Below are 15,804 nucleotides of genomic sequence, written 5' to 3' on the forward strand. Positions count from 1 at the left end.
TTTTGTCGTTTTCTCAATTGTATGCCTTTAAATTTTACTTTATTTACCATAACAAATTTGATTCGTATACAAAATTCAAAAAATTATAGTCCAAATGAATATTATAGAATGATATAAATTATGCATCATCTTTCAAATGAATTAGCACACCAAGTCAAACAAAGAAGCAAATGTTACATCCAAAATATACAGGATTCAAAGGTCAACTGAAAATATTAATAAAATATACCAAATATGCCGTGATATATTATAGTCGATTAAAAGCGTTTTTATCAAAAGATCAATGTAATTATTTTGATGACTCAAGTGAATCGATCAAATCAAAGAAAGTGAGTTATTTTCGATATGACTTCTTTGTTTTAAAAATAGAAATCTTCTATATAACTTCTCATCTTCTCATGACTATAAATAGGATCACTCCTTCATATATTAAAATATCGTTAGAAATCACAAGAAGAATCAAGAGAGAATTTTGAAGAATAAGATACTAAAGGAAAATTTTGGTCATTTATTCTGTGTTGCTTAGCAGAATCACTATTATTTTTTTCTTTTCTTTTTAAGTTGCTAAATGTTATAAATCAATATCAAACTTTTATGGATAAAACTGAACCAATTTATAAACTCAAGAGACTCGCTGTTGGAATACTGAACACTCTATGTGAGTTCCTGATTCCACCTTCGGTGGGAACAAACATAGAATAAGGGTATCCAGAGGAGGAAAATATCCTTAATTAAAGTAGGCAATCACTGCATAATAAATCTTGTATTATTCTTCAGTATAACAAAGCATGCATACACTATCAATATTCATTGCATAATTATTCCTACATTATAATTCTTACATTACCAAACGGTGAACCAAGCGATCCTTATTGTATTAATTTGGAAGATTCCTGAATGAGTGATTGAAGAAGACTGTTAGTTGTTAGAGTTAGAAAACCAAACTTGAGTATGGAGTAAACTTGTCGAGGAAACATGTAGAGTTTAGGGATTCAATGGTTTTCATTTTATGTTATGTGCTTCTGATCGAGTTAGAGTTCAACTAAATACTTCTTGAAATTGATCGAGCTCGGAAAATAGTTCGTTAATTAAATCGCCTGAGGTAAAGGCGTATCTTATTACATTCAGAAATAAAAGATTATCACGTAGATTCATCTAATATTCTATTAATAAAAGTTGTGGGATGATTTAGATCAAGACGCGTGGATAGATCCAGTGGCCGATCTATATTATGAGTTATGGGTGCTAAAACACATATATTATCTTTGGAGTCAAATACCATTACTTAGGTAGAAAAATTAGCAAGTCATATAAATATATTAATTAAGCACCCATTCTTAGCAGCAATATCTAGATTAAAAATAGTTGAGCACTCATGACTTAAGAATTCTAAATCTACCACTTGGTAGATCATCTGACAAGCTAAACTATGATTAGAAGTTGCGAGAGCAATGCATATTAGAAGCTCTTAATGTCAGAGCTATTTAAACAAATTTAAGATACATCATACATGTATATTCATACTCTATGCTTTATCTTCCCATTGCTTTTAGGGGATAGGGAAATAAATTTCTTGATGATGTACTATAGCATAATTATAAGAGATGATTACCATCATTGCTACTTGTTAGCTTATCTAATGATAATTAGTACTTCTTCGGCAAGATGCTTTGCTCTATTGTACTGCATGTGAACATATATAAATCTGCAACATACGCTAGGTTTCAGCATTGTGTTGAAATTATTAAATATGAGGAAAGAACATATATCTTCAGAGAGTCAGAGTACAAGCCATATCGTAAAGGGATATATGATTGTTGATGCTTGGTGCCTAAAATTACTTGAAGTATGACAAAACAAGAGAAGGAATATTAGAAACTGTTAGAAAAAATAACATAATATGAAACGAAATAATTAGGCCTTGATAATGTAGTCACTGTCCTAAAGGAATTTAAGCCTCCCAATTTCGTTGATATAGGGATTATGACAGAATTCCTCCAGGATTCTACAAAGCCTCTGAAATTCGAGTATCAGCAATTAACTCGAATTTTCACTAGAACAAACTTTGTGAATTGTAGATAGCAGAAAGAGAAGAATATGGAAAACTGTTGTTTTCTGATGATTTTCGTTTTGGAGAAGAATGGGGTATTTATAAACCCTTTTAGGTGTCTGTTATAATTAACCACTCAACATTTGCCAACATGCACCATTTTAAAACCAATAGTCACCTTTTTAAAATTAGTAAACTGTTAAAATGTTTTAATTAAATATTTTTATTAAATAACAAAATTAGTAGGTGACTAAAAAAGTAAATTTCGGACTATTTTAATTGGCCCAATTTCCCAAGTGCCCAATCTTGACTATTAATAATATAGTTAAATTCTAGTTTTTCTCCAAAACACCTTCAAAATATTCAAACCATATAAGATAAAGAAGTGCTTTTAAATACTTCTTCCTTTATTTTATTTTTTTTTCAATGAGGGACAAAACAACTTCTTCTCAAATACTCACATTGTTTAACCCAAAAATAGATTTCTCGGTCAAAGTCAATATCTAGAAAAAATCGGGCTACTGATAACCAAGATTTACTTCACTTTCCAAAATAAAATTGAAAGAATAGATCAAGGAATGGAAATAATTAACAAAGAAAATATGAAATGAACCGATAATCATTCCTAAAATTACGGCTTAGAACTTTGGGAGTAAAGCAAAGAATAACTGTATAAATTTTAATAATAATTATTTCTTTCCATTACAAATGAGATTTCAGTCCTTATATAGGATCATACAATTATTGGTTCCCTTACTTAATTTGGGCTCACTAATGATATTAATTGCCTTGATTGCCTGTTACCATGTACAATCGTAACGGAAATATTTATGATTAAAGACTCCTTGTAACTGCATTGATTTTCCTTCCTTATTTATGACAGGTTTGTGTATCTTCCCTTCTTCACAACCTTTATTCATTTCGTTCCTGTTTCTCCTTTTACAGTTGTCAGGTCAATTTTTTTCCCCAGTATAACCTCGTGGGTGTTTCTCTCATGTCTTTTTCGCATTCTTTAACTCGTCTAATTAAGAATGCCACTTGTCCTTACATCGATGTTCCGCATACCATGCCTCGTCAGCTTATTGATAGTCCATGTGTCATGTATTTTTTCACCAATACAGATAGTCCCCCCACTTTCTGAATATTCTCAACTGTATATTCGAGAAGTGGTAAGTTTTTATCGCGGGAATTCTTTGTCGCCGTTTCTCGAGTATCATTATGCCTCATTCAGAATCGATACGACGTATGTCACATTCATTTAATGCCCATGCCATATGGCTTCTTATGATTGGTTATGCAGTTTCTCAACGCTTTTTTAGGGTTATTTCTGCGGTTGCGCCAGTCACGAAGTGACGGTTCCATTATGACACTTTATAATGACCAATTTTAACGACGGTTGTATCTCCTTATAAATACTTTATCTTTTTGATTTCTTGAAAACTTCTTCCTTCTTCTCTGTATCCACCATCTTAACCCTTCTTCATATTTATGTACCTTTCCTCTGTATTTTCTCTATTAAACATGTCTTCTTCAACACCAGACCCTCGCAAAGTTGTGATCGTCGACGAGCTTGCTCCTTCTACTGCCCCTACTAGGAGTAGTAGATGTAGTAGACTTTGCAGCCTTGGTTCGTTATCAACTCGTGCTTCTACTTCTCAAAGTAGTTCTGCTAGGCCATCTTCTTCTAGACCTTGGGCTACTTTGACCCTTAGGTCTTCTTCTAAAAATAGGGACCTGAATGAATCTATGCGTGAACCTACAGTTTCTGATATTGTTCCTCAAGAGTTTTCTTTTTATGTCAGATCGTGAAACCATGAAGAATCAAGTTTCTTCTATAGCTTCCCTTAACCCTGCTGAACTTTACCCAAGTTTAATCACTCTTGGTCTTATTTCTTTAGTTCGACGAGAATGTCACTGGAAACCAGATTTCTCAGTTTTAATTCCTGGTGCCAATCAAAGAATCATCTCTTACCATGCTGGCTTTTCTTTCGTTTATACCTACCCTTTCACCTTAGGGTTTAAGCCTCCTATTGATCCAGTGATCATCGAGTTTTGTGCTAATTTAATGTTTGCCTTGGCTAGATTGGTCCCATCATGTGGAGGACTGTGGCATGCCTTTACTATTTGTCGGATTTGGTTTCCGCTCCTTTTAATTTCCATCACTTACTTTATCTTTTCTCTCCCAAGTTGTTTCGTGAAAGGATTTTTTCCCTCGTGGCTAGAAGTAAAAGGGTTTAGTTAGCCCCGAGGATGACCGTGACCGTGGTTGGTACGCCCGCTTTGTTGCTGCCCCCACTAGTGGGTTAGTGGGTGAAAAAACATGTCTTCCCCAGAAAAATAGAACTTTGCATGTAAGTTTTTTTTCTTTGTTGCCTTGAATTCCTTCATGTAACCACATATTTATTTTTTCAGCAACCATGGAAGTCTTCGAAGAAATTCCTGACTTCCATGCTTGGGCAAAAAAAATATTGACTGCTGCTCCTATGGACAAAAGATCTTGAAAATTTCTTTCATAGAATTTTGGTTAGAAAGTGAAGACCCACGGTATTCTTTATCTTTGCAGTTCCTCTCCTCCTTTACTTATTTATACATAAATTTTTCATCATTCTCCCTTTTTTTATTAGGGTATGTTATTCGTGGCATTAGCCCCATATTTGTTCAATCAACCAGGCTTTCTGTAAGTCTTGCTCAAGAACGGATTTTGAGTGCTTCTTCCTCCAAGAGAAAAACTGTCGAAGCCCGTGGGTCTTATGATGAAGAGGATGTAGAAGAAGGTTCTTTGGTGAGAAAATCGCGTGTCTGGAGATGCGTGATTTCTGATGATGAAACCCCTGTCTCTTGGACAACTTTTGTCGAAAGTGTTTGTTTGTTGGTTTTTGCTTGGAATTCCCTTATATTTTTTGGACAACTTTTTTGGAAGGTTTGTTTTTGCTACGCCTGTCTTTTTGGGGTTATGATATAAATATATTTATTGCTTTTGCCGCATATTATGCTTTCTGCCCTTTTAGTATTTGAGCTTTCTCTTGCACTTAAAAATGCTTTAATAGACCGTAACTTTGATATATACGGGTTTTTATAAAAGAGGTCCCTTTTATATTAATGACACTGATGAAGTTGACGTCTCATATTCATATTGGTGCAAATATATGAAACATGAAGTAGACATGAAAAGAGAAATAATTTGAGGAAGTTTTATGTTTTGAACTTTCAAATAAATAAATTCCGTACATCATTTTCATAACTGTTCATACAACACGTTCATAACTGCTTTCATAAGTAGCAAGTTTGCAAATTCGGGTCTATTCTCCCATGACTAAATTTATGGCATTAACCTAGAAACTCGTGGGAATATCTTGCATCCTTTTTACGAGTTCGAACTCCTTTGAAAAGTTTTCAAGTGTTTCTTCAAGGTTTTGATTAAGGGTCAACTATGCTCGTGGTTCATTTTCCTTCCTTCTATATGCATAGTCCCCCTAGTGTTGGATCTTTGAAGTATGAAATCTCGAACACTGGATCACTCATTTCTTTTGGTCTTTTTCCTAAAAAAGAAAATACAAACGGGACTTAGAGGTAATTTCTTAGATGATGAATTCATAACCTTTTTCCCATCAGAAAAGTTATAACCTAGACCGGAAATAATTCAGTATTTCGCGTGTTTTTCGGGTTTAATATCATCATTTGGTACGGGGCAGCTTTTTGCATATCATCTAAAATGGTTAGTAAAATTCAAAAGAACAAAATAAAATTGAATTTGCGCAATACCTGACCGTGGGTCTTTTCTTCATTTTAGAAGTAATACTTCTTTAAATGGACTACATTCCAGTTCGACTGTAATACCTTGTCATCCATGGTTTCCAACTCGTATGCTCCTTTCCCAGCAATACCTCGAACCCTATACGTGCATTCCCAATTTGGGCTCAATTTTCCTGCATTCACTGCTTTTGTTGACCGGAACATTTTTTTGAGGATGAAGTCCCCAATTTTGAAGTACATCAAATTAGCTTTCCTGTTATAATATCATTCAATCATCTGTTTTTGAGTTGCCATTCGAATTAATGTTGCTTCTCTCCTTTCTTCTAATAAATTCAAATTTATCCGCAACTCTTCTTTATTTGCCTCTTCAGTGGCATGCGTGTATTTCGTACTTGGTTCACCTATCTCCACCAGAATCAAAGCTTCTCCACCGTATACAAGTGAAAACGGAGTCTCTCCCATACTAGTTTTTGTGGTTGTTCGGTAAGCCCATAGCACCCCTAGTAATACTTCTGGCCATTTGCCTTTTGATTCTCCTATCTCTTCTTTAAGTTATTGGTAATAACTTTATTTTTTGATTCAGCTTGTCCGTTGGCCGCAGGGTAGTAAGGTACGGATATAATTCGTTTGATTTTCTAACTTTGGAAAAATTCTTTGATTTTCGCGCCTATGAACTGTGGGCCATTGTCACATACAATTTTCTTTAGAACTCCAAATCGACATATAATATTTGGCTAAATAAAATCTCTGACTTCTTTTTCTCGCACCTGTTTGAAAGCACCTGCTTCTACCCATTTTGAGAAATAATTTGTTAAAACTAACAGAAACAGTACCTTTCCTTTAGCTTGATAAAATGACCCTACGATGTCCATGCCTCATTTCATGAAGGGCCATGGCGGAATAACTGAATGCAACAGCTCTGCCGGTCGGTGCATGTTATTGGCATATCGTTGACATTTATCGCACCTAGCTACAATTGTTTCTGCTTCTTCTTCTATTTTTGGCCAATAATATCCTGCTCTTATTAATGTTTTCACCAACGATCTTCCCCCGGCGTGATTACCGCAATGCCCCTCATATACTTCTCTTATTGCATACTCTATTTGTGATGGACCGAGGCACCGTGTTAAAGGTCCAACAAACATTTTATGATATAAATCTCCACTAATTAAGAAATACCAAGCAGCTTTCTGCCATAACAATTGTGACATCTTCTTATCTTCAGGCAAGATACCATACCGCAAAAAGTTCACAAATTTGTTTCTCCCATCCCAAGTTAAATTATTAAAAGTTCACTCTTAGTTTTGATCGAGTGACAAATGAAACAAATGTATCACAATGGCATTTTCTGCATTTGTTATATCCGCGACAGACGCGGGATTTGCCAATGCGTCTACTTCTGTATTTTTCTCCCTGGGTATTTGCACGGCTTTCCATGTCTGAAATTATCTAAGCAGTTCTCGTACCTTTTCCAGGTATTGCTGCATTTGCGTCTCTCTTGCCACGTAAGTCCCCTACATTTGATTAATCACTAGTTGCCCGTCATTTTTTATCATAATTTGTTCGATACCAAGTTCTCATGCCAATTCCAAGCCTGCAATCATATCTTCATACTCGGCCTCATTGTTAGTGATTGGATAATATTTTATTGTTTGTCTTATGACTTCACCTGAGGGTGGAATTAGAACAATTCCTAAACCTGTTCCTTTAACATTTGAGGAACCGTTAGTAAGCAGAGTCCAAGTCCCCAGATTAGCTCCGGTAAACACCTGTAGTTCTTTCTATGCCTCAGGAACTAAATTCGTACTAAAATCCGCTACAAAATCTGCTAACACCTGCGATTTTATTGTTGTTCTAGGCTGATATATGATATCATACTCACTGAGTTCTATTGTCCATTTAGCTAGTATACCCGATAATTCATGTTTATGCAGCGTGTTTCTTAAGGGGAAAACAGTTATAACAAAAATAGGATGACATTGAAAGTAAGGTCGTAACTTCCTAGATGCCATAATTAACGCTAACACGAGCTTTTCTAGGTGTGGATCCCGTGTATCAGCATCTAGTAAAGACTTACTAATATAATAAATTGGGGATTGCTTACCTTTATCTTCTCGTACCAACACCGCACTTACTGCTACTTCTGACACATCAAGGTAAATGAGCAATCTTTCACCTTCTTTTGGTTTGGCCAACAAACGTGGGTTTGATAGATACGACTTTAGGCCCTTGAGAGCTTGCCGGCACTCGTCAGTCCATTCAAACTGATTTTGCTTCTTCAGCACTGAAAAGAATTTAAAACTTTTTTCTGGTGACTTGATATAAACCTCCCCAGAGTTGTTATCCTGCTTGTTAATATATGCACTTCTTTCTTGCTCATGAGTATATCTGGTATCTCCTCAATAGCTTTGATCTGTGTGAGATTCTCTTCAATACCTCTGTTAGAAAAAAGAAAACCCCAAAACTTACCTGACGCCATGCCAAAGCACATTTTTCCAGGTTTAACTTCATGTTGTACTTACGGAGAATCTCAAAGGTGTCTGACAAGTGTTGAAAATAATCCCTTGCTTGTGTCGACTTGACCAATATATCGTCTATGTAGACTTTCATAGTTTTTCCTAGATGTTCTTGGAATATTTAGTCACCAATCTTTGATATGTAGCTCCAGCATTTTTCAAGCCAAATGGCATGACTTTGTAATAATAAGTCCCCCTGTTTGTGATAAACGAAGTTTTTTCTTCATTTAGAGGGTCCATTTTTATTTGGTTATAACCTGAATATGCGTCTAAAAAACTTAAAAGTTCATGCCCTGCAGTAGAATCAATTAATTAATCTATATGTGGTAAAGAAAATGAATCTTTAGGACAAGCCTTATTTAAATCAATATAGTCTACGCAAACTCGCCCTTTTTATTCTTTTTTGGAACCACAACGGTATTAGCTAATCAGTCAGGGTACTTTACCTCTCGTATTGAACTAATTTTTAAAAGCTTTTGTACCTCATCCTGGATCACCTGATTTTTGAAGGACCCCTGCTTTCTTTTCTTCTGCTTAACAGGTGGGTGTGAAGGATCCTCATTCAGCTTATGAGTCATCATTTCTGGTGGTATACTTGTCATATCTGAGTGCGACCAAGCAAAGCAATATGCGTTAGCTCGTAAAAATTCAATTAACTTACCTTTCATTTCTGGGCTTAAATTTGCTCTGATGTAAACTTTTATTTCTGGCTAGTGGACAAATAATATTATAGCTTCGATCTCCTCGGTAGTTGTTTTAATATTTTTATTTTCTTTTGGCTCTTGAATAACATCGGGTCTCGAATCAACATCAGTCTATCCTTACGTGTCTTTAGCTGAGGTTTTCGCAACAATGTCCTCAACCAAATTCTATAATTACTATTTCACGTCTGCATCATTGGCTACCGTGCTTGTGATCACCAGTGAGTTGATACTTCTTGAAGCTTGTTGATCTCCACGGATTTGACGGATTCCTCACTGTGAAGGAAATTTGATAACTTGATGTAATGTGGAAGGGACAACGTCCATATCATGATTCCACGGTCTTCCGAGAATTATATTATAGGCCATGTCCACGTCTCTCACCTGGACTTTGTATCCTTGACGATCCCTTCTGCAAATGTGGTTAGTACAACTTCCCTTTTTATAATAACGCTTGAATTGTCAAACCCGTATAAGGATCACGCTTTTGGTATGACCTTATCATTAGCTTGCATTTAATTCACCACCCTCAGTAAAATGATGTTCACTGAGCTACCTGGATCAATCAAAACTTGTTTTACATTAGTATCATGTACAAGTAAAGATATTACTGTGCATCATTGTGAGGAATCATCAAGTCGTCCACATACTCATCATCGAATGTTATATTGTCGCCATCCAAGACCTGGAGAAATCTCTTTCCATGAGTGACCGTGACTTTTGATTTCTTTTTTGCAGCTGTATATGTTACTCCATTGACCTCATCTCCCAAGTTATTACGTTGACTGTTCTTTTTGGTGATGGAGGTTTTGGGGGCTCTTGTCTATTCTTCATGTATGATTGTCCTTCTTTCTCACTGAACAGATCAGTAAGATAACCCTTCTTCAACTAATGCCTTGCAGAACCCTACAATCTGATATTCTATGGCCATGATCATTATGAAATTCGCACCAGAAATCTAGATTTCCTTTGCTTGGATCTGATCTTATTTCTTTAAGCCATCACACCTTATCCCACATACCTCTTAAAACAACCACTAACTCGGAGGCACTGATGTTAAATATGTAATAACCTATTCTTGCTTGTGTATTGGAATCATTGCTTCGGGCATCTCGTTCTATTTTGAACCTAGATGAAAAACTCGTGTCTTTTCTTGAATTGAATCGTGCACTCTCATGTTTAGATCGAGAGTCTCGACCTGCAGGTCCCATGTATGGCTCATATCTATTTTATTGGACCTTCTTTCAAATTCTGAACGTCTCGATCCTGGACTCTCATCGGCCCTTGGTTGTGTGACCATATCTTCTTCCATCTGCAACTTCGTATTGTACCTGTTGTACATATCGTTCCAAATTATTGCTGGAAATTCTCGCAAACTTTCTTTTAGCCTCCTCATGGCTTTGAACTTTTCTCATTCAAGTTGCTTGCGAATGCCATAGCCGCCCAGTTATCAGGTACTCGAGGTAATATCATCCTCTCCCGCTGGAATCTATCTACAAATTCTCTGAGCAATTCTGTACTCCCTTATTAAACCTTAAAGATGTCTTCTATCCTTTTTTTAACTTTTTGAGCTCCCGAATGTGCTTTTATAAATGAATCTGCAAGCTTAGCAAAAGAATCAATAGAATTTTCAGGTAAAAGAGAATACCACGTTAACGCATGTTTCACCAAACTTTTTAACCAAAACCGATTTGATTTCCTGTTTGGTTAAGTCCTTGCCTTTCACGCTAGTAGTGAACGCAGTTACATAATCTCGAGGGTCAGTTATTCCATCATTTTTGGGAATATCAGGCATTTTAAACTTTTTGGGAATTGATAAAGGTGTTGCACTTGGCTTCCAGGGTTATTGTGAATACTGGTCAATATCCACCCCTTTGATTACGAGTGGTACGCCTTGTATCTGCTTTATACGATCGTTCTGTTCCTTTGACTGTTTCTGCAAAGTGAGCACTAAACTTTGTAAATTAGAATTATTTGGAGTACTTGACCCTCCATCACGAGATTCATTAGGATTTCTCCACTTCCAGAATTATCAAGCCCTTAACACGGGTTCTCCAAAGTCGTTGTATTAACTGGTGGAGGAGTTTGCGCCGCAATGGGTAATCCTCTAACAAAAGCTTGTAGTGCATTGTTCACGTGTTCTGAAATCAATTGCTTTAGGGCATGTTGCTCCACGGTTTAGTTGTTTCCCTGCTGATCATCAGTACGTAAAGTAGGTCTTTCACGCGAACTTCCACGAGACTGTTGAGGGGATCCCATAGGCGTATGGCATGGTAGAGTTGCACCTTGTTTGGTTCAACTGGTTGTTGTCGTTAACGGTTGAAATATTTGATTGTTAAAGATTGGAAAGTGAACAGATTGTCAGATTCCCGATAACGGAACCAATTTGTTTAACCCAAAAATAGATTTCTCGGTCAAAGTCAATATCTAGAAGAAATCGGGCTACTGATAACCAAGATTTACTTCACTTTCCCAACAATTTGAAAGAATAGATCAAGAAATGGAAATAATTGACAAAGAAAATATGAAATGAACTGATAATCACTCCCAAAATTACGGCTTAGAACTTTGAGAGTAAAGCAAAGAATAATTGTATAAATTTCAATAATAATTGTTTCTTGCCATTACAAATGAGATTTCAGTCCTTATATATGAGCATATAATTATAACGGTTCCCTTACTTAATTTGGGCTCACTAATGATATTAATTGCCTTGATTGCCCGTTATCATGTACAACCGTAACAGAAATATTTATGATTAAAGATTTCTTGTAACTGCACCGATTTCCCTTCCTTATTTAAGGCAGGTTTGTATATCTTCCCTTCTTCACATTCTTTATTCATTTCGTTCATGTTTTCTCCTTTTACAGTTGTCAGGTCAGGATTTTTCCTCAGTGTGACCCCGTGGGTGTTTCTCTCGTGCCTTTTCCGCATTCTTTAACTCGTCTAATTAAGAACGTCACTTGTCCTTATATCGATGTTCCACGTACCATGCCCTGTCAGCTTATTGATAGTCCATATGTCATGTCTTTTTCCATCAATACACCCATCAAACACTAACTAATCTAACAGAAACTATGTTATGTACTAATTACTAAGTAATTGCTTATAGCATTATATTTATAAGGTTCAGACGTCGCAAGTGCAGGATAGTACAATTTAATTCTTGTCTAACGAATTACTAACACCAATGTGACATCGTAAAACTTTAATTAAGTACTTTACCCCTTTCTACCTCCTTGGAAGTATAGGAATATTTTTAACAACACTAAGTTCTTTAATTAACTCATACATGTAACCTAAAAAAAGCTCAAGGTTTGATCCAAACAGTGATTGTGACTTGTGAAATTCTGAGCCTTATGGCATATGATATACTTGCAATATGTGCAGATGTGTATAGATATTTGTACGGACAGATTAAAAAGGAAAAAGTAAATTGGAGGTTGGCTTTTCTTCTTCTACCCACATCAATTGACAATCTATTAGAATTTGATTCTTGATCTAGGGAGTGTTTAACCAAAAAATAAGATTTTTAGTCAAAGCCTATTTTTAGAAGAACTCGGGTTACTGATAACCAAATAATTCCCTACTTCCTCAGTAATTCACTTAAAAGGAAATAAAGTTGACAAAAAATAACTAAAAAGAAAGAATAATTGATTGTACTGAATAAGTAAGAGAAAGTGAATATATTTCGATAGTACTCCAAACATGTCTTTACAAATGAGATTCTCCTCCCTTATATAGGAGTTTACAAATATAACGTTTTCTCCTATTTATGGAGGAATCATTATGAGCTTTAACGACATTAATTGTCCGTTATGATTGATAATCATAACTGTCTATGAAGATTTTGTAACGATTCCGATTCCCCTTCTTCATTAATTATAGGTCCGTGAATCTTCCCTCTTTCTAGTCTTGATTCATTCCGCTCGTGCCTTTTCAGCAATTGTTTTAGGTTCGAACGTTGGTTCTCCATTATCTCGTGGGTGTTTGCCTCGTACCTCTTGCGCTTCATACATCTTTTAAATAAAATATACCAGTTGTCATTTCTTCATTGTTCCGCGTATCATGCTCTGTCAGCTAAATATAATTCCACGTGTATCATTTATTTACCACCAATACAGATAGTCCCCCCACTTTCTGAATATTCTACAATTGAATATTCGGTAAGTGATATGTATTTATGGCGGGAATTCTTTGCCGCTGTTTCCCAAACATCATTGTGCTTTCTTCAGAATTAACGCGTTGTATGTCACTTTCATTTAATGTATATGCCATGTGGCTTTTGATGATTGGTTCTATGGCTTCTCAACATTTTTTAGGACTTTTCACACTTCTTAGGTTTTATGAAACCTTTATTCTACAGTGTTCTTCTTCTTCATTCTTCCTTCTTTTTTCGACGCATATTCCTCTGTTAATTCCTTATACAACCATGTCTTCATTAACTCCTGACCCTCCCAAAGTCGTAATTGATGATGAACTTGCTCCCTCATCTGCTCATGTGAGATGTAGAAGAGGAGGCAGACTTCGTAATTTAGGTTCGCTGTCCACTCGTGGTTCTTCATCTCAAACCACTACTCTCACTTCTTCTTCTAAACCTAGGGCTTCTTTAACCCCTAGATCTTCTTCTAGAAATAGGGAATCGAGTGAATCTATACGTGAACCAACAGTTGATGAAATTGTTCCACAGGAATTTTCTTTCTCATCTGATCAAGAAACCATAAGACATCAAGTTTCTTCTTTAGCTTCTCATGATCGTGCCGATTTTATCCTACTCAAATTACCACTTGTTTAATTTCTCTTGTTCAAAGAGAATGTAACTGGAAACCTGACTTCCTAGTTTTAGTTTCTGATCCAAACCAAAGAATAACCTCATATCAAGCTGGTTATTCCTTTATTTATACATATCTTTTCATTTTAGGATTTAGATTACCCATTAACCCAGTAATCATTGAATTCTGCCGCTTATTTAATGTATGCCTGGGACAAATTAGCCCCATTGTTTGGAGGGTCGTTGCATGCCTTCGTTACCTATCTAACTTGGCTTACTTGCCTTTCACCTTTCATCATTTGCTTCATCTTTATTCCCTCAAATTATTTCGTGAAGGAGTGTTTTCACTTGTGGCCAGAAGCAAGAGGGTATTGGTTAGCCCCAAGGATGATAGAGACCGTGACTGGTGTGCTCGCTTTGTAGCTGCTCCCACAAGTGCTTTGGTAGGTGAAGAGAATATGCCCTTTCCAGAAAAGTGGAATTTTGCACGTAAGTGTTTTTCCTTTACCTTTTCTTTTCTTTCTTGAAACAAGAAACTTTTAATCTCGTGTCTACTTTTTCAGCAACCATGGAAGTTTTCGAGGAGATTCCTAACTTCTGTGCTTGGGTAAAAAAGTTATTGTCAGTTGCCCCTATGGGGAGAATGTCTTGGAAGTACCTTTCTCAAAGGTTTGGTTGGAAAGTCAAAACACGCGGTACCTTTTCTGTTCAATTTCTCTTTTTCTCTTGTGTTGGCTTAGGAGCTTCTTACCAAACTTACTCTCTTTTGTTAGGATTTCCTATTTGTGGTGTCAATCCAGCTTCTATTTCTTCTATAAGACTTTCTGTATCTCTTGCTCAAGAGAAAATTTTAAGCTCTTCATCTAAAAGAAAAGTTGATGGTTCCCGTGGCTCTGAGGATGAAGAAGAACAAGAAGATGGTTCTTTAGTGTGCAGGCCTCGGGTTAGGAGGCGCGTTATTTCCGATGATGAAGCTACCCCTCCTCCAAGTTCAATCCCTTCGAGACTTTTAGATGATCTTGAAAGTGCTACATTAGTGATTTCCGTTGAAGAGATGAACATTCCTCCCTGTGATTCTGCTGATCAGTTGTTTACCCGTGGTTTTGATAATGAAGCCTTTGGTCCCGTTTCTGAAGAGTTGCCTCTAGCCTATCTTCCAGTGTCAGTCCTCGTTCGTTCTCAAGCTCCCCTACCTGAAGTTGCTTCTACTGCTCCCCCCGTGACTGCTTCCACCTTCTCTACTATTCCAGTTGCTACTACTTCTCATACAGAAGTTGGGCCTTCTAGTAGCAATAAAGCGATGAAGAAGATTATCATTGAGGTTCCTGAGAGTGGGAACTTGCTGAAAAAATCTGGTCAAGCTAATGTATGGTTGAAACCTTTGCTTGGTCCAGTAGAGAAGGCAAAATTGGAGAGTCACGACTTATTGACTTGGATGAATGATATTGTTCATTCATCTTTGAAGGTTCGAGTTTTAACTTTACTTCTTTTCTTTTCCTTGTTGTTGTTTTCTTTTATTTAACCATAACTCCCTTCCTTTCTTTTGTAGATCAATTTGATAGGCACGAAGCTTATGAAAATGATTGTTCATACCGAGCAACAAGTCATTGATTATCGTACCGAAGCTGACAACTGGAAGGAGCAATTTGAGAGTATTCAACTGGAGAAGGAAGTTTTGGCTGAAGCGAAGAATGCCTTGGAGAAACAAGCAAAGATGGTTGCGGCTGAGTTAGCAATTGAAAATGCATCTTCAAGTCAAGTTGGCAAAGACAAGGATATCCTTGAGTCTTCATTCACTGAGCAGCTTTCGAAAGTCACTGAAGAGATAAGGGGTCTGAAGGAACTTCTTAACCAGAAAGAGACTTATTCCGGAGAGTTAGTTCATTCTCTTACACAAACTCAAGAAGATCTCAGTGCCTCTTCTGATAAGATCAAGTTCTTGGAGAGTTCTCTTGCCCCTTTAAAGACTGCCTTCGATGCTTCCAAAGTTGAGAAAGAAGAGCTGAAGGCTGA

This window comes from Nicotiana tomentosiformis, chromosome 12 (genome assembly GCF_000390325.3).
Source record: "Nicotiana tomentosiformis chromosome 12, ASM39032v3, whole genome shotgun sequence".
NCBI classification, from domain to species: Eukaryota; Viridiplantae; Streptophyta; class Magnoliopsida; order Solanales; family Solanaceae; genus Nicotiana; species Nicotiana tomentosiformis.